Source organism: Mesoplodon mirus, assembly GCF_964341445.2.
Source record: "Mesoplodon mirus genome assembly, chromosome: 5".
Lineage (NCBI taxonomy): Eukaryota > Metazoa > Chordata > Mammalia > Artiodactyla > Ziphiidae > Mesoplodon > Mesoplodon mirus.
Window position 1 is genome coordinate 64,946,793 of NC_138980.1, and position 26,523 is coordinate 64,973,315.

Sequence of the window (26,523 nt, forward strand, 5' to 3'; positions counted from 1 at the left end):
CCATCTGTCTTTGATCAGACTGGATCAGAAATAAAATTTATAATAATAAAGGACAAGATTGAGACCATAAGGGAACTTGTGACACAGACTGTACATCAGAGAAGAGTATTGTATCAATGTTAAATTTCCTGAGTTTGATAATTCCACCATTCTAAGCTAGAAAAATACACGATGCAGGCTGAAATACCTTAGGAGGGAAGTGCCATGATGTCTGCAACTTACTTTTGAAAGTTCAGCAAAAATAAATATATTTTTTTATGTCTACAGACACTCACATACTGCATTTGTTCTATCCTTGCAATTTTTCTGTAGGTTTTAGATTTTTCAAAGTAAAAAGTTGTGGGGGGTGGGAGGGAATAAACTAATAGATATATAAATAAACAAATAAGAGTTTTACTTCTCATTTTTGGTTGAAGTGATGTGATTTATCCAAGATTATATGAATAGCCTGTGGCACGGTCGAGATTATGACTGAAATACCCAAATTCCCTGACTTTTTCCATTTCCACTGAATCAAACAACCCACTTGGACTCGTGACAGTCTCAAACAGGTAACTTTAGGGCCCTGAATTGAATTACTGGTTGGACATGCACCAGCTTAAAAAAAATCAAAATGATGCCGGGTGATCTTAATCTGGGACTCTTGCTTCCAGACATTTTACCTTACAAAATAAAAGCCTTCTCATTTGCATACATCTAGCCCAGAGACCATCAATCAAACATAAGCCCAAGCCCGTTCTGCCTGCCCCCACATGGTATGTGGATTATACCTCTAATAATAGTGAGCTACAGAACTGGTGGAGGGGGAAAGACTAGCACTGAAGTTTTAATTTTCTATTTTTATTCAAATTAGCTTAATCTTTCCTGTTTCTTTTCCACCTATGACATTTGGAGCCTGTGCAACTGTGCATGGTCAAACTCCTGCTCGCCCTTCGGCTCCCAACCTAGATTCCTCTTCCTCCAGGAAGACTTCCCTGATTTCTCCAGGATAATTTAGGAACCCTTCATCTGGGCTCCCATAAGCCCTCTGCTTTCTGTATAAAAAAATTAAACCTCATCATTCTAATTTTTATTGCCTGGTTGCTTGTTGGTCCCCATCCCTGGAACACATCCTTCACAAGGGCAGGAGCTGGGATGTCAGTGGTGAGCCTGTGCCTAGCCCACAGAGCACAAGTGATAATCCACTGAGCGGAACTCCACTGAAAGAGCTGGCCCAATCCCACTCTTCACGAGATCTTAGATGACCCGTGGAGGGCAGCCTGGGGCCAGCTCTCCCCAAGCAGCTCTAGTGAAGCTTTTCTTCTGCCTGTTGTTTCAGGTGTCCTATATCACATCCCCTTTGGGACAGGAAGTGTCCTGTGTCACTGTTTTCTCCTCTTGTTCTGTTATCAAAGGCTGGACCAGGGAGTTCCTGAGCCAGGATCAGGGGGCTTGGGTCCAGTTACCCACCACCTGCTAGAACAGCGACTTGGCCGCATTGCCAAGTAGGGAACAACACATGCTTTATTAAATAATAATACATACTGCTCACTCCATCTGGTCATTTCAGCTCAGGGATCAGCTTTAAAGTCTCACCAGGGTGGGACAAGCAGAATGGGCTTCACGGGTGGCAGGAGGGGCAGATTTGCAGGATGCAAATTTGGGGGGTTCTGAGGATTTGACTATGGGGCAGTTTTTCACTTGTTCTAATCCTTCCAAGGAAGACTCCAAACAGAAACTCTACCCTCCTGGTATCCATGACGGTAACTGCAACTCCACGTGGTGGAAAAACAGTCCGACAATGCAGATTTGATTCCCAGCTCCCTCCCTCCAATAGCCTGTGAGCTGGGCGGGTTACTTAACCTCTTGGAAACACAGTTCCAATCGCCATGAATGGTGGTCGACACCTTCCTCGTGGGACTGTGAGAAGAAATGAAGAAGATAATCAGATAGCCCAGCATGTTGTAAATGATACACCTTGTACAGAGTACTCTCAAACTGTGACAGGATTCAGGAAAACTGCTCCCGTGAACAGATGATCTGCAGGAATTGGGAGAGTATGAAAGAGCAGGCTTGCCAGGGGGTTACAGACTCAATTAGAAAAGACAGCACGTACTCAGTCAAGGTTATAAAACTTGCTGGGGCCATACACATAGTAGGCACAGATGCTGCATATCTTTTTCTCATTCCTTACCCCACCCCCTACTCCTGGGCCCCAGATTTTCACAAGCCAAATACTTGACATGGTGCACTCTTCCCCCAAGGGTCCCATGAGGGTTGAGAAGACAATTTTTATACATCACTGTCATTTACTTTTTTTTTTTTTTTTTTTTTTTTGCGGTACGCGGGCCTCTCACTGTTGTGGCCTCTCCCGTTGCGGAGCACAGGCTCCAGACGCGCAGGCTCAGCGGCCATGGCTCACGGGCCCAGCCGCTCCGCGGCATGTGGGATCTTACCGGACCGGGGCACAAACCCGCGTCCCCTGCATCAGCAGGCGGACGCTCAACCACTGCACCACCAGGGAAGCCCTGTCTTTTACATTTTATACACACACACAAGCATTGCATCACCAACTGAGAGTTTAGCCCAAAATTCATTGTGTTTCTGTTTAGGGAAGTGTTCGCCCACATGGGGATCTTCTGGTCCTTGAACGGAACTCAGCATTCAGGACACATCATCACCCTGGGGGGTGCGGGTGGGGAGCAGGAAGCAGAATCAGTGCCCAGGTCAGTCCCTGAGCAGTATCTCTGTCCTGTGTCCCAACATCCCTGAAAGCCCCCTTCCGTGGATCCGTCCCCTGTGTCTCCACCAAAGCCTGCCCATCTCTCCTCCTTTCCCTCTAACCCACCCCGCACACACCAACCACCACAGCCCCACCTCTGTCCTCATTACCTCTCACCTGGACTAGAGCCACAGCCTCCCCGCAGTCTTCCTGGCTGCGGCATGCTGCTGCCCCGCCCTGCCCGCCCCCATCCACCCTCCACTCTGCAATCAGAATGCTCAGACCACAGAAGCCCCTTCCTAGGATCCTCCAGGGGCCCACATTCCCCGGGAAGGCATGTAAGCCTCACCTCATTCAGCAGCTTCAGCCTCCACGCTGCCCTTTCCTCCTTCATCTTATCAAGCTGCTTTCAGTTTCCCCTCACCCTCCACGCTGTCCCCCCATCCCACCCACCCCCGGGCCTTTGCTATCTCTTCCTACCTCCCGGAAAGCCCTTCCCATCTTTGGCTACCTCTAATCACTCTTCATGACTCACTGGGGCACTTCCTCTAGGATGTGATTGCTCTCTAAAGCCAAAGTTGGGGCCAAAGACCCTTCCTCTGGTCCCACGGTCTCCAGTTTAACTAGTTTAAACTGGAATTACCGGTCCACGAGCCTGACTCCCCAACTAGGTATTACCTCCTTCCAGGTAATGAGTGGGCTGGATCCCATACATTCCCCAGCACCTAGCACCGTGCCTGAACACTGCCAATGACCAAAACAAATTTTGCTGAGTTGAAATGAACCTCCAACTCCCAAACAGAATCACAATGGGCAGTTCAACGGAGAGCTCTCTAGGTCTGAGGAAGGGAAGAAACAGAAGGCTTCCAGAATGATGGAGCCCACACTCGGCCCTGGGAGACCCGGGACCTGGATGTTCAGAGCAACAGGAGGACATCCAAGTATTGCCTAAGGAGAGAACCGGCATTACTCAGAAGCTGCCTCAGGCCTGGGCAGCCGTCCCAATCACGCCAGTCTTGGGACTGCCCATCTCAAAATGTGATTTGCACATCTGAGTGCATGTGCTTATGCTAAGGAATGCACAAATCCACAGGATAAGAAAGGACACCCTCCTGGACAGTCAGTCTAATACTTTAAAGCATTTTTTCAACAGGTAACATTTATTGAGTACTTGCTATGTCCCAGGCATGTGTGTCAGTTCATTTAATCTTCAAAATGGTCCCACACGGTGGGTACTATGAGTTGCCCCCATTTTCCAATGTAGAAACCGAGGCCCAGGAAGGTTAAATAAGCTGTCTGAGGTTATACAGACAGCAAGCAGCAGCAGTGGAGTTCAGACTCAGGCGTGTAGCTCGAGTCCACTGTTAACCATTACACTACACTGCCTTTCTTCAAACCACTTTACAGAAAATGAGAGTGATGTTATGGAGTTAGCTGCACATCTCATGGTCTTTGTGGGTTTTTTTGTTTTTAAGATAAAATACAGGACTTCGACACCCAGGCCTTGCTAAATCTTCCAAGCTCTTTTCCCCACCTCCCTCTCTCCACTCTGGCCTCTTCTCAGTTTCTGGAAGGTGCCAAGTTCATTTCCGACAAGGAATGTTTAAACGTGGTGACCCTCTGCTGGGAACGCTGCACAGACCCTGCCAGTTCTCCACCCAGCCGGCCCCTTGTCCTTCACGTCTGGGCTCAGATGTCACCATCTCAGATAGGCCTTGCCTGATGACCCTGTCCAGGTCTCCCCCTGCTTCTCCAGCCCAGCACCCCTGCCATCCCCTGCATGGCATCGTTCCCAGCAGGTGGCCACACAGTCACCTTCTATATCTGGACACTGTTTCCCCCACTGCCCCGCAAACCTCACGAGGGCAGGAACCTTTCTGTTTTGTTCACCTGGCGCCAGGCAGTGAAGCACTCAAATGTTTACTAAATGAACGAACAAACGGATGGACGAATTAATGAACTCATTAATCAAAGGAAGGAAGAGCTGCAGGAAAGGAGGAACGGTTACCTTAGGCTTTCAACTCTGGGAGATACGCTTTCACGAAGAGTAATGGTATTTCGGTGAAAAATTTGAGACTAGACTTCAAGATTATGAACACATGCTTTCGGAGAAAGTGACCTACAGAAAACTCCAACCCATTCATCTGTTCTGACTCGTGCGAACATGAACTTTGCCCTCTAAAGGGGCAGTCCTTGGAGAGGACCATGAAACTGCCCAGGATGACCCTGTGTGGCTCCGGGCAAGGCTGAACAGGCAAGCACCCTCAACACTGCCTGAAGCTTTTACCCCAAGAACACCGGCTGGAAGGGCCTAGAATCCCTAGAGGAACTCCTCTGGGAATGCGCTCACGCAATTACTAGTACCCTCAAATGTGAGAGCCAAACCTCTGAGTCGATACCACCTAAACTCAAGGCTGCAGTTCCCCGTGCAGAGGGGAGGTCAGGGTGCAAAGCTTGGGGCGCTGCAGCCCCGGAGAGGGTGGAAAACAAGCCTCAAACTCAGCTAAGCTTTGGGGTACACTACGCACACACCTGAAGCTTCTCCACCCACACCCTTGGGAACATGCTTATGAAGGGCAGCAGAGGGGAAGTGGGTGGGGAGAGGATCGTTATTAAAAAGACAGTGAGAGCCACAGGAGAGGAAATGTCTCTGCTATTACTCCCAGCAGGTCGCTATTGTAGAAGAAAAGTAATACGTTTTTAAAAGTGCCAAACAGGAAGGAAGGGCATGGTGGGGGATAAAGGAGATCAGAGCGGGTCTAAAAAACAAAAATTAAAAAAAACCAAATGTCCTTCTGGGAGCAAAATTGTTCTGCAGGGAGACAGCTCTCAGCAAGCTTCCCTCCCTCCATTCTGAGGGTTTTTTTTTTCTCCTAGTATACAATTTTCTTTTCTTTTCTTTTCTTTTTTTTTTGCAGGGAAGGCAGGCCTTCTCTGCTTTTCTCCCCCTTTCTTTTTGGCTCCCTTACCAGGCCTCTCACACCTTCTGGGTTCCAAGAGCATCCTGAGGATACTTACCAACAGGAAGCCAGACAAGGAGGGAACTGACACAGTCGTTAGGTGACATAAGCCTGCTGACAAGCTGCCAATTCAGCCTATTGAAGATGTAACTGAAAAGCCAGCACTTCACTCAAACTAGGTCACCTCCAAGTGCTGTGGATGTCAGCTGGGAGTTTGCCACTGACCGAGAACCGAGGAGCCACGAGGTTAGTGGTTTCCCCTGGGGACATGCAGAGGCCAAGGGGACGAGCAAGAGATGGAGACTAAGGAGGGGATTTGTGAGAACAGCTAGAGCAGAAAACCAGGAGGGAGACATCCACAGGCAAGGGAGGAGAATTTAATAGTCAAGTATTTTTAGAAAACTATGTTTAACAATTTCCGTTATTCGATTTTTTAATAAACTCATAAGCATCGTGACTCTTCAAGAAAGGATTATGCTCTATAGCCCTATCCCCATGTATTTGATTATAGGGTTCCATTTCTGAGAACCACCTTGCCATCTAGTGTCCTTCAGAATACACTCTGAGAAATGTTCATTCATGTCCAAAGGGTACATGACATCAACCCTGGCAGGAGTGTCTGGGGGGTAAGCTATGGCTCTGTTCTTGACCCTGTCTGGTTCAACATCATTAATTTGTTGGCATGCCAATCAGATTGGAAGATGATCCTAAGCTGGACAGGGAAGCTGATAGGAGAGATGGTAAAACCAGGACTATGGGCTAACAAGACACTTAAAAGGGATAAATATCAGGTCCTGCATACGTGGTCCAATAACAACACAAAGCATTCAGGATGGTGGAAGATGGGGCTCACTGTAGTACATGCATAAATGACTGGGAACTCTGTTGACTATGAAGAGGGAAGACAAGAAGCTGGGTCCTTGGTGAAAGCGTCTGAGCCTTTTGATCAAGCTTCACCTGAAAGCAGGGCCAACCCCCAGTCCAGGGCCCTGTTACATTTATCAACAAATTCTCTTTAAATATTGAATTTTCTTTCTTTCTTTCTTTTTCTGATCTGCAACATAAACATTCCAAATGGATAATACTGTCAAGTATACTAAGGTTTCCAAAGGCGATACACTTTAAAGAAGCAATGGGGGCTTCTCTGGTGGTGCAGTGGTTAAGAATCTGCCTGCCAATGCAGGAGACATGGGTTCAAGCCCTGGTCCAGTAAGATCCCACATGCCGCAGAGCAACTAAGCCCATGCACCACAACTACTGAGCCTGCGCTCTAGAGCCCGCGAGCCACAACTACGGAGCCCGCGTGCCACAGCAACTGAAGCCTGCATGCCTAGAGCCCATGCTCCGCAACGAGAACCCACCGCAATGAGAAGCCTGTGCACTGCAACGAACAGTAGCCCCCACTCGCTGCAGCTAGAGAAAGCCCGCGCGCAGCAACGAAGACCCAACACAGCCAAAAATGGAAGGAAGGAAGGAAGGGAGGGAGAGAGGGAGGAGGGAAGAAAGAAGAAAGAAGAAGAAGAAATGAAAGAAGTCTCAAATCAAGGAGAGAGGTCTCACCCTTCTGGCTGGTCAGATGACTCTTGGAGTTTAGCTTGTGCATGGTTCTGGGGGGCCAACCTTAGAGGGACACAGACAAACTGGGAAAATTTAGCAGGATGAACAGGGTGCCTCAAAACCATGTTACACAAAGAACTACGTAAAAGAAATTTTAAAAAGAGAGACAGACAGACAAGAGATACAGAGACTTGGGAGGGTCTAGCCTTCCAAATAGAAGATTTGTGAGGGACACAGCATTCCATGAAAAAGGAAATCAATGCTCCTTAATCTTCTAGAGGGAACAGACACTCTTGAAAAACTGTTGAAAGCTACAGAAACTCTCCCCAGGAAAATGTACATGCTACAAAATTCTGCAAATATTTTCAGGGGATTGCTTCCCCCCCCAACCCCCATTACTAGCATAGAAGCCCATCCATGGACTTCCTCCATAGAAGACCAAAACCAGGTTAAATCCTCATCAGGATTAGGCAATACCTGTGTGATATCCCCACACCCACCCCTGCCGCAGTAATGAACTAGAAGCAATGGATGCTATTATAAGGAGGCAAGCATCAGCTCAGTAAAAGACACACATTCCCCCTCCTACACTGTTGGTGGGAATGTAAACTGGTGCAGCCGCTATGGAAAACAGTATGGAGGTTCCTTAAAAAACTAGAAATCGTGTTGCCACGTGATCCAGCAACCCCACTCCATATATCCAGAGAAAACCATAATTCAAAAAGATACATGCACCCCAATGTTCACTGCAGCACTATTTACAATAGCCAAGACGTGGAAGCAACCTAAGTGTCCATCAACAGATGAATGGATAAAGAAGATGTGGTTTATATATACACAATGGAATATTACTCAGCCATAAAAAAATGAAATCATGCCATTATGGATGGCATTGAGATTATCATACTAAGTGAAGTTAGTCAGAAAAAGACAAATACCATATGATATCACATATGTGGAATCTAAAATATGACACAAATGAACTTATTTACGAAACAGAAACAGACTCACAGACACAGAAAACAAACTTATGCTCACCAAAGGGGAAAGGGGGTGGAGGAGGGACAAATAAGTTTGGGACTAGCAGATACACACTACTATATATGAAACAGATAAAACAACAAGGTCCTACGACATAGCACAGGGAACTATATTCAATATCCTGTATTAAACCACAATGGAAAAGAATATGAAAAAGAATATGTATATATGTATAACTGAATCACTTTGCTATATACCAGAAACTAACGCAACATTGTAAATCAACTGTATTTCAATAAAAAACAAAAACATACAAGCATGCAAATACAAACACAGTCTACGTTGAGAATTACTATTCAGAGAAATAAGACAGGTTTCTACCATGCCTGCCATCTGGAAACAGAAAGGGCTGTCTGGCAAGTAGAGAGCTTATCTTCATTGGAGGTATTCAAACAAAAACCAGAAGAGCATTTTCAGGGAGGTAGTAAAGAGGTTCAACCATGCCACTGGACTCAGTGAGCCAAGGCCTTTCAGGACTTTGCTACTGAAAAACGTGGTCTGAGGACCAGGAGCATCACCTGGGAGCTTGTTAGAAATGCAGAATCTCAGGTGATTTCTATGCACGTCAGTGTTTAAGATGCACTGCTCTAAGATATCTAAGATTCTCTAAGGAGAGAGAAATAACAATACTGTGGTCCCTCAGCATCAGTATTCACCTATGCCTCCAGAGATCCGCCCTTTTAATTTTAAGTAAGTTTGGGTTTTGAGGCTATAAAGTGGGGACCCTTCCCTAAATCCTTTTCCCGTCCTCAACCCATTGCTTGAGTTATTTCTTGATCATCTCAAAAGCTACAGATGGAAAACTAAGGGGAAGAATGGAATAATTCCCACTTTGTCTCTAATCCAGGTCCAGAACTTAAAGAATGAAAAAGCAATTTTAAAGTTATCTCCATAATCATCTCCTTTACTAAAAATAAAGATAAAATTTATCATGCACTCACATGGGCCATAAACCCTGCTACCTGGTTTTTTAATCCCTTATCTTACTTAGTCTTCATAATAACCCTGTAAGGTAGTGACTATCATTTTTTTCTTTCATTTTACAGATAATGAATCTGAATCTCAGGAAGGGTGAGTGACTTGCTCAAGGCCACACAGCCAGTAAACGGGAGAGCCAGGCCTTGATGCCTAAGTTCGAGTTCTGAACCATGAAGCCACATGCCTATTGCCTTTAGAGGAAATCCCTGATCTTCTGCTCTTTTCAATAAGCAGTAAAGGTAGCCAGAGGCTGTCAAGTTCCCACACAACTCATGCAAGTTATCCAGGGATGTAGCCAGGCTGCTGGCTGGGCAGCTCCAGACACAGGTGCACCGAGGTCTCAGATCTCAGCCCTCCATTACATTCTGTTCATTACACAGGAAGACTTAGAGGTCACGCTTTCAAATCCTGGCCCCTTCCTCATTATCTGCTCCAGCATCAGAGTCCTCCCAGTCCTGTATTGACTTGCTTTATCTCCTGGCTGCTGTCCCATCGCCATCAGATCCCAGGCATTTGAGCAAAGTACACAACTATCCAGTTCTGGCTGAAAGGAACTGACTCGCCATTCCTTCTCTGTAATTTTGGGCATAGTCTGAGAGGATTTAGAAGGTGTCATTGACTTGGAATTACAGTTCTTTGTTACAAAATGAATTTCCGGACCATGCTGAAGAGACTAGCATTCCCCCTCGCTCTCACACAAGCAGCTTTGTTCCCCTTCAAAGTGTCCCTCTAATTGCGCTGTGCACATTCACTTTGGACTCTGCTGCTTCTCAAGGAGGAACCTTATCAAAGAGAACTCAGACTTCCTCTAGTACTAAACATCTGCAGCCTTCATTTGGAAATTCATCATGGGCTGCATATTCTCCCTTTGACTTATTACATTTTTAATTTCCTATAGCTACTATACTCTTGTATGCTTTTGCCATATATGCCCCAACTGGGTCCCTTAAGGCAGGGACTGCCTCTTAGTTACCCTTGTTTCCAAAGGTAACCGCTTTGTTTCACAGCAGTCTGGCACACGGCCTTGCCTGTGTTAGATGGTCAACGACCATGGAACTGATGGAAAACTAACCGATTGAATTTTACATATTACCAAGCACATCTGTTGCTACGTTCAAAGTGAATTCACTCTTCCAGATACAGTTGGAAGGGGGGTCACAGCGGGGAGAAACTAACTAAGCATATTGAGCTCCCGAAGCACATGGTGTTGTGTAAAAAACCCTAACATTATGGTTTCAGCTTTAAAAGAGGTAACAATAAAACTTGCTCCCATGAGGTAGGACTAAGCCACTAATCCCCGGTACAGCTGGAAACACAAAAGCTTCTTGAAGTTCAAAGACCCCAACCCACCTGGTTAGACAATAACCAGGCCAAAACCTCCTTTCTCAGCTGCTCTTGTTAGCGTGTGCTCCAACTCTCAAACCGATTCAAGAGAACTCTGGCGATTTTAAAATAAACTTGCCTGAGAAATGGGCCACAGTGTATTTTCCTTCCAAAGAAACAAAGATCCTGGGTGATACTGGCTAGAAAAAGCAGGGTGTTTCATCTAGTAATAAAGGGGGGTAAGTTCGGTAAATAAAATATTTTAAAACTTATATACCAGGTGCTGATTCACTTTTTGAAATGTTGTCAGATTTCTCTCCTCTGTTCAAGAATAACTCTTTCTGGTCTATTTTTCACTCAACCAATATAGAGAGCCGACTATGCTCTGTAGCTGTCTACTCTGTGCACAGACAAAAACAGACATGGGCTGTTGGCTTTTTCACACTCAGTTCCTTCAATATTGCAATTTCTTCTGCTCTAATATCAGCCTTTCCATAGAATCTCTAACAGGGTCAGAAGAACCCCCAGGTCCCAAGACGAGGAGGAATAATACAGTAACCAAAGCACAGAGCCAAGGCAAAGCTCACGTCTATGTTACTCTACGTGATAACCTCACGGGAAAATGGGGCTGAAGATACTCCCCAACCCGGAGGAAAAGTGCCTGATGTTTTTATAAATGCTCCCATCCACAAATATTATTTAACTTTAACCCAGGAGTTGAAAATGGAAATGTCTGCAGGTACAAATAGGTATGGGAACTGGGTCAAGTGAGCAGAGACTCAGAGTCAGGAATGAGTGGGGGTCGGGGGGGTAAGCTGAGACCACTGAGGGGCCTGGCCTGACTGGGCACCAGGCAACTGTTCCCACAAAGGGGTGCAGCCCAGAGTCCCTAGTTCTTCTGATCTGTCAAGAGAAGCCAGCTCTAGATTTTTATATGGAATCTCCCAATTAAAAAGTACTGACTCCATGTGGTGACCTAAATGGGAAGGAAATCCAAAAAATGGGATATATGTATACATATGGCTGATTCACTTTGCTGTACAGCAGAAACTGACACAGCAGTGTAAAGCGACTATACTCCAATAAAAAAATTAATTAATTAAATTTAAAAAAAAAACGGGACTTCAACAAATCTGCAAACAATGTAATACAACTGTTAGGAGCCTGGGCTCTAGAACCAGATCAGCTGGGTTTTTGAATCCCAGTCCTGCCATTTACCTGCATGTGACCTTGGACAACTTACTTAACCTCTTCGTGTCTCATTTTCCTCACCTGAAAAACAGGTATGAGTGCTTATTTCATAAGGCTAGTGAGAGGAATAAAGGCTCTCTATCAATTTTAATACATAATTTGATATATAAATATGTAGATTATATATATAAATTTATGTATGTATAAATATATAATATATATGTGATTAGAACAGAGCCTGGCCCATAGCAAACACCATACAAGTTTTAGCTAGTACCACTATTACTTTGGCAAACACCGTCTAGAACAAACAAGAAACTTCTCTCAAGAAGTTCCTGTAGGGACTTCCCTGGTGGCACAGTGGTTGACAGTCCACCTGCCAATGCAGGAAACACGGGTTTGAGCCCTGATCCGGGAGGATCCCATATGCCCTGGAGCAACTAAGCCCGTGAGCCACAACTACTGAGCCTGCAAGCTGCAAATACTGAGCCTGCGCGCCACAACTACTGAAGCCCGCGTGCCTAGAGCCCATGCTCTGCAACAAGAGAAGCCACCGCAGTGAGAAGCCCACGCACCGCAACAAAGAGTAGCCCCCACTCGCCGCAACTAGAGAAAGCCCACGCGCAGCAAGGAAGACCCAACGCAGCCTAAATAAATAAAAAAATAATAAAATTTCCTGTATAGGCCAACACTTTGAGACCTTAGTTGTGATACATTAGCCCCTAATGCATTCATGGGGCCACAGACCTCAGCCTCCTACAGATGTGAAGGTTTGGTAAGAAGGTGCTCTCTGCTTCCACCTGCCAGCCATCCCCAGAGACTCAGGGACACCATGCAGCTAGACCCATGGAGGATTCTAGGCGTTGCACGTTAATGCACATCAGTTACCTCTCTGTATTGGTCCCCTCGCTCCCCAGGGGTGAGAGGGGGCTGGTGATCACTCTGCTAGGCAGACAGAACAGCTGAGGGTGCCTCCTCAGACAGCACCTTCAGTCACAGAGATGTTCTGGGCACAAAGCCCACTAGAAAGCTTGGTCCTGCTTGGCAATTCATGGAGCTTTTAGCACAAGGCTAGTACATTGGTCCTTCCGCCATATTTTTATGACAGATCATCACCCTGGGGACTACCAGGCACATATCAGCAGTCCTGGCTTCCTGGATCACTGCAGTATTGCAAAGAGGTTTTCCAAACCCCTTGCCTATAAATGTTTTTCACCAGCCCAGGCAATTCTCTCACTCCTCCTCACACTGAAAAGTGTTTTCTCCAGGCCTTCCTACAATTCTTACTGAGCTATCAGTGATGTATCTGCTAGCACTTAACAACAGAAGGCTTAGTTTAAAAAAAAAGGAGGGGGGTGGGGAGTGGGGGGAGATAGTAATTTGAAATCGTATCTTCAACCCATATTAAAAATTGTCCTTTTCTTCCTTTGATTTCCTTTAATCTAGTCTCATCTCTTTCACATGCTGGGTTTTCCTTCACAATAGTAACAACAAAAGCTAACATTTACTAAGCACCACACTCATTTCAGACCCTCACATCCAAGCATCACAATAACCCCAGGACACAGATACCACCAGGATCCTAATGTTCCAGATGAGGAAACCCAACTCACAGCCTATTAGAATCTTAGCCAAGGTCAGGAAGCTAGTAGGTGGTAAAGCAAGAGGTCAAAAAACAGGTTTGCGACTGCAAAGCCCATATGCTTACCCACCAGAAGAAAGAAGATCATCCTATTTCAGTCACGTGGTAATTGAGCTTTCCTAGGAGTAGGAGAACAAAGACACACTCTACACTCAGACACTAACTTGGATATAGCAGCCACCCTTCCAGGCCTTCACCTCCCCACTCCCAAAAGATATCTGAAGATGAAAATCAGTTCAGGGCTTCCCTGGTGGCGCAGTCGTTAAGAATCTACCTGCCAATGCAGGGGACACGGGTTCAAGCCTTGGTCGGGGAAGATCCCACATGCCGCGGAGCAAATAAGCCCCATGCGTCACAACTACTGAGCCTGCGCTCTAGAGCCCGTGAGCCACAACTACTGAAGCCTGTGTGCCTAGAGCCCGTGCTCCGCAACAAGAGAAGCCACCACAATGAGAAGCCCGGGCACCACAACTGGAGTAACGTCGCTCACCACAGCTAAAGAAAGCCCATGCACAGCAACAAAGACCCAATGCAGCCAAAAAGAAAGAAAGAAAGGAGGGAAGGAGGGAAAAAGGAAGGGAGGAAGGAAGGAAGGAAGAAAGAAAAAGAAAATCAGTTCATAAGGTAAAAGCGGCTTGCATAGGCAGATGCTACATAAACCTAAAATGTTAATGTTATTTGGAGGTACCTGAAATAAGTTCTTAATAATAAGTCTTACTGGTCAGGCATATGTTTTTAAATCTGTTTGGGTTTTTTAATTACTAAAGCAAAAACATGCTCATAACAAATTCAAATAATACTGAAGCACATAAAGTTTTTTAATAAAGGGACAAAGTGAGAAAGAAAAGAACTTTTCCCCACCATGTTCCAACTTCTTGAGTATCTTGCAAGATTTTTCCAAGAACATACTAACATAGTATACATACAGATCTATGTGCATATACAGTTTTCTTTTTCAAACTCAGGATCATATTCTATAGTTCTGAAGTTTTTATTCAATACTGTATTTATTTACATATCTCCATATCAGTTTGTACCAAACTACCTGTGTTTTGTTTGTTTTTACCAAGGTAGTAAATGCTGTTTATGACTTCTTTAAATTTACATAGTGCTCTAACATATTAATGCCCTGTGAGCTTCAAAAAACCAAATACATTTACAGTAGTATTATCGGTCGCCAAAATGAAGGGGAAGGAAACTTTACAATTGTGAGAATACACAAATGTTCTCATTAAGGCAGTATTGACCCAGACGATCATTTAGTATCTGTCACCGCAAATGCCTCCCAACTCTGGAATGCCCATTGCAACAAACACGTGTCAGTGCACAGTATTTCCTAAATTCTTACACGTTCTTCACTTTCCAATTCATCTGGTGAACTGGGAGTAGGAAGTTGGTCATAGACAATGTGCCCTCCCTCCCTTGTCTGCCCAAAACTTGATGCAATCACATCCACTGCCAGGCTGGCTGTAACCTTGGCCTCTTCCTCTGACGCAGCCAACCGAGGACTGACTTCCACAAGATCCAGTGCTGACAGCAACCCTGTATTGTGTACTTCCTCAGTAATATACATGCCTTCTCGATAGGTCAGTCCCCCTACAACAGGGGTTCCTGTGGCTGGAGCCAGCGTAGGGTCAAATTAATCAATATCGAAACTCAGATGGATTGGCCTTTGTCTTTTGCCAATCAGCAGACCGAATGTCTGTTCCATGACCTTCTGGATACCAAGTGGATCTATGTCTCCCATGGAAAAGTACTGGATATCATAATTCTTTAAAATAAAACGTTCAGGAGGGTCCGCATCTCTTAGTCCAATGTATACAATACTTGGGGAAGAGATACAAGGTTTGATCCAGGAAAATCCTGGGAGTTGTGGGACCTTGTCCTATAGTTCTCTGAGGAGAAATGAAACTGGCTGTCCGTGGAGAATTCCAGATGAAGTGGTGAGGGGTGTATTGATGTTAGCATGGGCATCAACCCAGATCACACAAAGGTCTGGGCAGTGCCAGGCGTGCCCACTAATGGTACCAATTGCCAGGCTGTGGTCTCCTCCCACGGTGACACAGCTGTAGCCACCTGACACTGCTCTACTAACCACCTCTGCTAGTTCCTGGTTGGCAAGGCCCACTGAGCGAGGATTCACTATCAAGTTATTATAGAGATCATCTTTGGGAACTGGGATAAAACTCAAGTCTCCAAAGTCTTTAAGGTGGCAGCCCAAATCGGAGAGCCTTTTCATCAAGCCAGCATCTCTTACAGCAGTGGGACCATATTCCACTCCTTTTCTTTTCTGTCCCCGTGAAAATGGGGCTCCAATGACAGCCACGGAGTGGACGGACTTCTTCGGCACTGAGCGCGCTTGCATACAGAGAAGAAGCGAGAGGCTGCTCCTCAGGGACATGATGGGCAGCGCAGGACATAGACGAGTGAGAGGCTGCTACGTGCGGCTCGCCGCCTTACCTCAGTGTTTTTAATCGACACAACTGCCTTATGTGCAAGAACTGAAATTTAATCAGTTACTTGAAGAACATTTGGGTTATTACTATTTTGGGTGTTAAAATAGTCATGTAGGGGCTTCCCTGGTGGCGCAGTGGTTGAAAGTCTGCCTGCCGACTGGGGGGACGCGGGTTCGTGCTCCGGTCCGGGAAGGTCCCACATGCCGCGGAGCGGCTGGGCCCGTGAGCCGTGGCCGCTGGGCCTGCGCGTCCAGAGCCTGTACTCCACAGCGGGAGAGGCCACAGCAGTGAGGGGCCCACGTACCGCAAAAAAAAAAAAAAAAAATGTCATGTACATCTTAAGAACCTTTAGTTGACAGTATGTGTCCCAGTGACCCATCAGCTGATTAGGGTTACGATGTTTGGTATTGTTCCTAAAATGGAGCATACCTTCAGTTGAATAAAAGATCCAACTCATAAATAAAACTATCCCAGCTGCTGAGATTACTAGCTTTTCAACAGTAAAACATATAACTGAACACCAAATCATTCATTCATTCAATTATACATTCAGTACTTGTGGTCTACCAAGCTCTATGTTAAGCCCAAAAGGTTAAACAAAAGACCAAGCCTCACTTCCTGCCCTTGAGGAACTAAGAATTCAATGGGCAGACATACTCATCAGTGCATTCTACATCAAGTTTAAGAGCTCTTCTAGGTTAAAGTAAAGGAGCATCTAACTCTGGAGGAGATGGAGGTGCCTGAGAAGAAACAGCTAAGAAGTGCCTTCAGTAGGAGTTTGCTGGGAAAAGAAAGCCAGAATAAAGGACAGGGCAACCTTATTTTACAAGATCTTGTAAAAGCACTCAGTGTGTTCAGAGAACTCAGAGCATTCAACATAGAGAGCTTCTAGAAGGGAAATGCCAGGAGAGAAGGATGGAAAGAGAAATGAAAATTGAGGTTGAAGGGCCTTGCCTATGAAGTTTAGAAATTTGGATTTGAGGTTGTCAGAGGGGAAATACCACTCCAGGAGCATTCTGGATCTACCACAATTTGTTTACGCATTCATCTGTAAATGGACTTGTGTTGTTTGTGGGTTTTGACTATTACAAATAAAGGTGCTATGAATATTCACACATCAGTCATCTTGCTTCTTTTCTCTTGGGTAAATAACTAGGAGTGGAATGGCTAGATCACAAAGGAGGTGTGTGCTTAACTTTTTAAGAAATAGCCAAACTGTTTTCCAAAGTGGCCATACTATTTTACATTCCCACCAGCAGTGTAGCAGAGTTCCAGTACTCACATCCTTGCCAACACTTAGTATGGTCAGTCTTCCCAATTTTAGCCATTTTAATAGGTACTAATGCTATCTCTTTGTGGTTTTAACTTGCATTTCCCTAATAACTAATGATGCTGAACATCTTTTCATCTGTTTGTTATCCATACACCTTCTTTGATGAAGTGTCTTTTCACATCGTTTCCTCATTTTTTTTAATCGAGTTGTTTTATTACTTAGTTTTAAGAGTTCTTTATATAAATCCTAGATATAAACCCCTTATCAGAAAAATGCTTTGCAAATATTTTCTCCCAGTCTGTGGCTTATCTTTTCATTCTCTTAACAGTATCTTTTTTTTTTTTTTTCCCCGGTACACGGGCCTCTCACTGCTGTGGCCTCTCCCGTTGCGGAGCACAGGCTCCTGACGCAGCCATTGCTCACGGGTCCAGCCGCTCTGCGGCATGTGGGATCTTCCCAGACCAGGGCACGAACCCGCGTCCCCTGCATCGGCAGGCGGACTCTCAACCACTGCACCACCAGGGAAGCCCTTAACAGCATCTTTTGAAGAACAAAAGTTTTCAGTTTTGACGTAGTCCAATTTATCCATTTTTTGTTTGATGGGTCATGCTTTTAGTGTCACAGCTAAGAAATTTTTGCCTAAGCAAAGATCACAAAGATTTTTCTTCTAGAAGTACTATAGTTTAGGTTTTAGATTTAGGCTTACGGTCCATCTCCAGGGGGGCAATCTGAACACCTGTGGGGGTATTGTTATTTGTCAGAGTGACTGGAGGGAGCGGTTCAACCAGCAATTGGTGGGCAGGGATGCTCAAGGTCTTACAATGCACAGGAAACATACACACCATGCCCCACAGGACTTTCAAATGTCCTGCCAGACATTCATGTGGACCAACTGCTTATAGTCACATGGATATCTATTTAGCTCTTATTTCAAAGTACTAAAAACTTTAAGGAAAGTTTCAAAAATCATAGTCAAATCTTTCCTTCTCTTAAATCTAAAGTTTTTCCTTAAAAGCAGCCATTTCATCATGTCTTCTAGTACATTTGTGCCTGTGCATTTATATATCAAATTATGTATTTTATTATAAACTAATTTCTTTCATTTCTCCTTTTTAATTCAATTATGGCATTACTCTTTTTTTTTTTTTTTCAGTACGCGGGCCTCTCACTGTTGTGGCCTCTCCCATTGTGGAGCACAGGCTCCGGACGCGCAGGCTCAGTGGCCATGGCTCACGGGCCCAGCCGCTCCGCGGCACGTGGGATCCTCCCGGACCGGGGCACGAACCCGTGTCCCCTGCATCGGCAGGCGGACTCCCAACCACTGCGCCACCAGGGAAGCCCGGCATTACTCTTTTATCTTGTGTGTGTAGCTGGTAATGTTATCATACATTAGCAACATAAAGAGATTAAAGACACTGAACTGAGTGAAGAATCAGAATGACAGCTGCAGCAATACCACTTAGATGTTAAAATATCACAATTAGATAATTAAAGGTTTTAGAAACTTGCCCATAAATTAACTATACAAATTTTCCAAAAATGCATAGAAAAGGCTACACCTTATACACACAGTGGCCTAAGGAAAGCAGGAAATGGAAGCAGGGCAGGAGGAGGAATGGGAAACAACAGCATCGCAGGAGAGGCAGGCGCCTTGCACAGACGATGACAAGGCTGTGCCATACACGGAGAGGTACACTTCGTTCAGTGTCCTGCCCCTGAGGACCAGCCAAAAAACAAAATAACATTTTAAAATATTAAGTTGTCCAGGGCCCCTGCCTACCCTAAGGCTGATTTATAGTTACACACCCAAGAAGATGAAAGATGCAGATGGCCTCATGCCCGGCGCAGGAGAGCCGAGCATTGTTCCTGCAACATTCCAGCGTCACCACAAAGGGCAGGGTCCCAAACCACTAACATGACACCTGATTCTGGTGTGAGGGTCCTCAGAGGCAGTATAGAGGGGACTGTAAACTGCTAAAGAGATAAAGATATGGGCAGGGAGAGAGGCAGAGAGGAAAGAAACTTGTCCACATACAGGAATAAGGCAAAAATGTCCACTCAGCACTTCTATTCAACACTGTCCTAGAATCCTAGCCAGGGCAATAAAGCCAGAAAAATAATGCCATTTACAACAGCATTTTAAAAACTTAAAATGCTTACAGATAAATGTAACAAAAGACAGGCATGGCCTGTACACTGAAAACTACAAACCACTGCCGGGAGAAAAAAAGACCAAATTTAACAGAGAGGTCTATCATGTTCACAGATTTGAAGACTCACTATTTTTAAGCTGAATCTATAAATAATTCATCTGTATGGATTTATTAATTCATTTGAATGTTTTAACATCGCCTACGTCCTAGACACTGTTCTAAATGCCAAAGACATAGCAGTGAGGAAGATAAAAAAAATCCCTGCCCCACAGGGCTTAATCAGGAAAGACAAAATAAACAAAATATGTACTTCATATGGTGATAAGTGCTAGGGAGGAAAACAATGCAGGGGAAGGGGGTAAGGAATAACCCAGGAGAAAGGAACTGAAAACTCAGATGGGGTGGAGCCACCTTAAAGACCTGATAAAAGTGTGGAAGGGAGGCTTATCAATGCCTAGCGGGAAAAGTACTCTAGGCAGAGGAAATAACAAAAATTCTTTAAGATGGGGACAAGCCTAGAATGTTCTGAGAACAACAAGGAGGGCAGAGAGAGCAGGGGGAGGGTAATAGTAGATGAGATCAGAGAAAGAGCAGATGGCCAGTTCCGGTAGGGCTTTGTAGGCCACTGTCATTTTAACAGACTTTGGCTTTTATTCCGGGTGACATGTGCAGCCATTGAAGGATTTTGAGCAGAGTGGCATGACCATGACCTGATTATACTTCAGAAGGATCCTTCTGGCTGCATGTTGAGAATGGTAGGGTCGGGTACAGAAGCACAGTTAAGAGCTGATCACAGTATTCTAGGCAAGAGGCAGCGGTGGCTTAGAGCCAGCGTGGGGATGGAGGTGCAAAGCACTGAAATGCCTCCAGATAAACTGAAGGCAGAGTGGACAGGGTCTGCTGAAGCACTCAGTGTCAGTGCAGGCGGGGAGAGGGGTCAAGGTTGACTCTAAGGGTTGTGGCTTGAGTACACTGTGGAATAATTACTTCCCAGGGCCGGGGAAGACTGTAGGAAGAACAAAATTGTAGGGAGGAGCAGACAAAACTGCTTCTTGTTAACTTTAAGATGCCTATTGGTATCTGAGTGAGGATGCTAAGTGGGTAGTTGGATAATATGAGTCTGACACTGAGGAGTCAGGTCACAGCTGGAGAGGGTCCACTGAGAGAGGGTATTTAAAGCCAGCGTTGAAGGTCACCAAGAGAGTGAGGGTAGGTAGAAGAGGTCCAAGACAAAACCCTGGGACAGCTCAACAGGTGAGGCCTGAAGGAAGAAGAGGATCAAGGAGGCAGTCTGAGAAGGAGTTGCTCGGTGGCAAGAGAACACCGGCAGAGTGTGGTGTCCTGGGAGCCACGTGGAAAAACTGTTTCAAAGAGAAGGAAATGATCAATCATGCCCAACACTGCTCACAGGTCAAATATTAATTCATTTATTTTTGGCTGTGTTGGGTCTTCGTTGCTGCACGCAGGCTTTCTCTAGTTGCAGCGAGTGGGGGCTACTCTTCGTTGCGGTGCACGGGCTTCTCATTGCAGTGGCTTCTCTTGTTGCAGAGCACGGGCTCTAGGCGCACAGGCTCTAGGCACACGGGCTCAGTAGTTGTGGCTCACAGGCTCTAGAGCTCAGGCTAAGGAGTTGGGGTGTACAGGCTTAGTTGCTCCACGGCATGTGGGATCTTCCCAGACCAGGGCTCGAACCCGTGTCCCCCGCATTGGCAGGCGGATTCTTAACCACTGCGCCACCAAGGAAGTCCTCACAGGTCTAATGACAATGTTGGAGAAGTGACTGTTGGATTGGACAACAGATGCTAGAAGGGTGGGCAGCCAGGCTATGTGGGGAGCTGTATGGCACAGACAAGGTAGGCAGAGCTCTCTCGCTGCCCCCAGGAAGCTTCCACCCTTCCCTCCCTGGCTTCTCTCTCACCACCTCGTCTCTGCACATGCTGTGCCCTTGATCTCAGTTCCCCAGGGAAGCTCTCCCAACCAGGCTAGATGCCCCACTGTAGACTCTCATGGTAGCAGGCACCCATCTAATTGCCAGCATGGGTCCCGGGGGATTTTCCTTTGGTGTGTTTGACAGTGTGAGAAGTGTCTTAGTCTACACGCCTGCACTCCAGGGATAGGGACCGTGCCCCTTCACTCAACAGACTACACCTCACGCAGGGCCTGGCACAGAACAAGCACTCAACAAACAAGTAGGAGACCAGGGAAGGGGAGACTTAACAGGCACTAGTGTGATCAGGCAGAGCCGTAAAAGCGGTGAGGTGAGACGTGCATCCAACTCAGGAGGGGGAATGGGATCTGGCTTCCAAGGGAAGACAGGAGAAGGCAGTGTAAGGATAGAAAAAGCCTTCCTCCAAAATGCAGAGCTGGACTGGGTCACGCATCAGAGACCACTCTAAGAGAGCTGACTACCATGACTGGAGGAAACAGCAGAAGGCTCTGAAATCCTCTCTACACAGTTTAGACTCTTGATTTTGACAGAGAAGACAGCATAGGTGAATTCTGCGATCAGAGGTTGGGACGCCCATTTGGCCATCATGGCAGTAAGACAAATGTTAGGCTGTCCCAAACATATCAAGGAAAGAGAGGTTTTGTTTGGGGGTGGAAATTCATCATCTACTGCTGCAAATTAAAAACCCCTGAAAAGGGGCTTCCCTGGTGGCGCAGTGGTTGACAATCTGCCTACTAATGCGGGGGACACAGGTTCGAGCCCTGGTCTGGGAGGATCCCACATGCTGCGGAGCAACTAGGCCCGTGAGCCCCAACTACTGAGCCTGCGCGTCTGGAGCCTGTGCTCTGCAACAAGAGAAGCCACTGCAATGAGAGGCCCACGCACCGCGATGAAGAGTGGCCCCCACTTGCCACAACTAGAGAAAGCCCTTGCACAGAAACGAAGACCCAACACGGCAAAAATAAATAAATTAATATCCTTCTTTAAAAAAAAAAAAAAAAACCTGAAAAGAGTAAATGTTCACCCTTGAAGCAAGGATAATAACCTTAACCAGTGCCTATCACGTGCTGTAGGGAGTTACCTCATTTAATCCTCAACTCCCTGACTGCCCTATGTGAGATCACTCTCTCCTATCACCCTGGTTATTCCCTTCAAAGAATTTTATCACCATCCATAGTTATCTTGTTTGCATGTTTCTTTCCTGCTTATCATCTGCCCTCCACGTGCAATTTAAGCTCCTCCAGGCAGGAACCCTGTCTGACTACACCCCTCTGCTATCACAACACCAGGCACAATGCGCAACCAATGTTCATCCAGAGAATGAAAAAGCTTTGTGGAAGTGCTACTACCTATCTGTCCTACAGATGAGGATTCCTGCCCTTTAATTTTTTTTCGACTTTAGGATTTAAGGTATTTGTATGTTTATACTGAAGCAGCTCTACACAACCTCACTGCTTTGCTACTAGCAGCAAGGCTGGTCTCAGCCCCAGCTCCTCTCTCCCAACAGCAAAATCTGTCCCTTCCCTATTTAAAATCCAAGCACCCACCCCCTGACTATGTGTACAAGCCCCTGCTCCCTCTCCCCTCCCTGTCTCGGCCTCCCTTGTTTCTACAGAGACGACTTTCCCTTGGGTGTGCCCAGCTAAACCACTCAACTGCCCTTCTTTGTCGAGCCTTCCATGCCCCCTGTGTTAGTCTCCTAGGGCTGCCATAACCAAGTACTGCCAACTGGGGGGCTTAAAACAACAAATATATTCCCACAGTTCTGGAGGCTAGAAGTCCAAGTCAAGGCGTCAATAGAGCCATATGCTCCCTGAAGATCTAGGGAAGAAACTGTCCCATGTCTTTCTCTCTGCTTCTGGTGTCTGCCAACAACCCTTGACATGTCTTAGCTTGCAGCTAGATAACTGCTATCTCTGCCCCCATCTTCACGTGGCCTTCTTACTGCCTCTCCATTTCCTCTTCTTCTAAGGACACTAGTCACATGGGATTAGGGGCCCACCCTACTCCAATATGACCTCATCTTTTTTTTCTCTTTTTAAATTTTTTTGGGGGGTATAGTTATCTACAATGTTGTGTTAGTTTCAGGTGTACAGCAAGGTGAATCAGTTATACATATACATATATCCACTCTTTTTTAGACTCTTTTCCCATATAGGCCACTACAGAGTATGGAGTGGAGATCCCTGTGCTCTACAGTAGGTCCTTATTAGCTATTTACTTGATAGAATGACCCCACCTTAACCAGTTACATTTGCAATGACTCTACTTCCAAGTGAGGTCACATTCTGAGGTACTGGGGGTTAAGACTCCCTGATCTTTTGGGGGGCATAATGTAATACCTAACTCCCCACAGAAAGGGCTGGACCTTCCTCTAGCTGCCCACAGCCTGTACCTCACTTAGTGCAATTATCACACTGCATTCTAATTATTTTTTAGTGAATTCTCTCCTTTTTCAACAGGGATGACAAAGAGACTTTACCACCTGTGCCAACTCAAATATGTAAGTAGTGAAAAAATCCTTCGACAGACGAGTGCTGTCTGTCACAGGTGAAGGAATAAGGCAGGACCAGAACATGTGGGCTCGAATGGGCATGTGACACACAGGGGGCTCCTGGGACAATATAAGCTTGTGATAAAGCAAACTAATACAGTCAAGTCGGGATGAGACTTGGGATGAACCTGTTTCTATCAGGTTCCCTGGGGCTGCTGATGCTACTGGACCATGGACCATCCCTGAGGGCAGAGACCGAGCGTTATTCATGTTTGTATTATATATTGCAATGGTCCAAGGTTGGAAGAATGAGTGAATACTAAAATGCTGCAAACTACTTTAAAAACTAGGGCAGCTGAACTCATTTAGCTGCTCTTCAGAAAGAAACCTCTTTGGCAGGCACCTGTCACCTGTTGGCCTGGAATGTTCTCCCGGTAGCTCGCCCCTAGGTTTAGGGAAGGTAGCTGTTCACCCCTGCATACCAGAGGTCTCAACCTCAGACTGGGCTTTGTGGAGCTAAGGAAATGCAGGTCCAAGGGGAGAGCAAGTTAATCCCCTCTCCCTTCCGTCCTCTCAGCCTGGAGAGGCTTCAGGTGAGGAAATCCCACCTCTCTGCGTGCCTCAGAGGATGGCAAGGGACGGGACTCAGCACAGAATGCAGTTAGGGTGGCGATGCCTTTTAGCAACCCTCGCTTAACTGGCAGACCAGCTCTCACCGCTGTCTCAGACGGCGCTCCTCTAAGTTACCACCCTCCGCCCTGGCCCTGCCAGATGCAGCCCCTGGACTGGGATCCCTCTTCCACCAAGAGTGGCCAGAAGCTTCGGCAAGCAAGGGTTTGGTCCCAGCCGCTCAGGAGGTCCACGCAGGCCACCAGACGCTCTTCCACACCTACACGCACACACAATGGACAGGCCAACTGAGAGTGGCAGGCACATCTGGGATTCCTGAAGTTGCGGGGGGAGAGTCTGGAACAACCCTGCTCTGCACTCCCACGGCTCCATGCGCAAAATCCACTAACAGTCTGGGCAGAGCTGTTTCAGAGGTCAACTAGAGGGCACCCTGATTTCTCCAAGAAACACAGGTGTTCAATCCCACACGTCAGCCTTGCTTTTGCTGACAGGCCATGACTGTGGCTGGGAAGCCAGGGGAAGGGGGTGGATTTTGTCTGTTCTGGGTGTGACAAAAGTCACCTAAAAGGCAGCTAAAGCTCTGAATGCAGGTGGAAGACAAGGCAGTAAAAGAGAGGGCCTGACGGGGGTGTGGGTGACCATCTCTTCCTACTGACAGGACTTTAGCAAAATGTGATTTCCCAGATCTTCCCTACACAAACGGCCTTTTCTCTTTACTGCAGTCCCAGCCGCTGGCTGAGAGGCATGGGGTGGGAGGATGGGAGAAGCAACGGCAGGGTGGAGAAACCCAGGAGGCTCAGCCCCTGACCGCCCAGGCTCCCCTGGCACCTCCAGAAGGGAGTGGAGCCCACGGAGAGCCAGGTGGCTGGAAGCCAGCAAACGCGGAAACCAGCAAACCGAGGAGAGCTGCAAAAGGTAACCTAGAAAATGAGAGGGTTTATGGGAGAATTCGGCCTGTAACCCTAGGGGATGGGCCAACACAGGACACAGCAGATGCGCCCCTATGCCAGCCTTACTGCTCTGTTAAGTGAGGAGTGAGGCTAAACGCCCCACTCCAGGTCCTCTCCAGCTCCAGCTCTGGAGTGTGGGGCAACGTCCGTGGTGTGTACCCGTGTGTGTGCACACAGGCGCATGGATGCATATAAACACACACCTACTTACACTCAGAGCCTCGCCCTCAACAGCAACAAACCAGGAGAGATGCTGGGGAGTATGGGGGCTCAGTGTAGATCTTAGAATCGGAGGGCTTAAGTCCCAGCTCTGAAGCTCACTATAGCTGTGTGACCTCATGCAAGTTGGCTGAACCTCTCGACTTCCACCCCTTACCTGTTGAGTCGAGCTAGTAACAGTGTTCACCTTTCTGAGGCAGGAGAGAAGCTCAAGCCTCTCCACTTGGAGATTCTATATTTAACAAAAAGTACTGAACTAGGTTATCAGGTATGATGCATTTTAAGTATTTATTTTTTTAAAAAAATTTTAACATTAGTAACAAATATAGAAACTGACCTAATAGGAAAGTCAATTTTCTGGTTTTGACAGTCTACTATGGTTACAGAAGGTATTATTGCGGGAAGCAAGGAGAAGGGTACACAGCAATTCTCTGTACTATTCTGCAACCTCCTCTGAGTCAAACTATTTCAAAATAACAAATTAATAAACAAAATAACAAAATAACAAATAATAAACAAACTATTTCAAAATAACAAATGTTTTAAAAATTAAAAAACACAAAAATATTACTGCATCTATAATGTTATTTGAAAATAAAGTCAAAAATCTAAATTTGAGGTTTTATGTAAATAAGATACCCTGGAAAGTCTACCCCGATCCTCCCTAACTTGTTCTTCTGCCAGAAGCCCTAGTTACTATGAAGATTAAATTAGATAATATGTATACAGCTCTTAGCATAGCGCCAGGCTCAGAGCCTCAATGTTTGCTATTTTTTAATGCAGTAATAATTATTACCCAAGATGGCCACAGAGGAAATCAGAATTTCATTTGCAGCATGTATAGATCACACCACAGCCATTTTGAATAATGCTCTAGATGTAAGACTACTGACACAAAAATGGGTTCATAATATGTTAAGTGAAAAAAAGCAGGTTACAGGTCAGTATGGATAGTTTTACCCTGTTCTTTTTAAAGATAGTGTAGTGAATAGCTAAAAGCATAGGCT

General features: G+C 46.0%; 1 long non-coding RNA gene and 1 pseudogene across 2 annotated transcripts in view; both read right to left on the bottom strand.

The window, feature by feature from the left end:
- LOC309803982 overlaps positions 1-26,523 on the bottom strand; it is a 218,662-nt gene that overhangs the window by 175,308 nt on the left and 16,831 nt on the right. The gene's annotated exons all lie outside the window — the stretch shown is intronic.
- LOC309804373 (arginase-2, mitochondrial-like) lies at positions 14,451-16,372 on the bottom strand (annotated as a pseudogene). The gene has a single exon. The product of its transcript is annotated as an arginase-2, mitochondrial-like (transcript).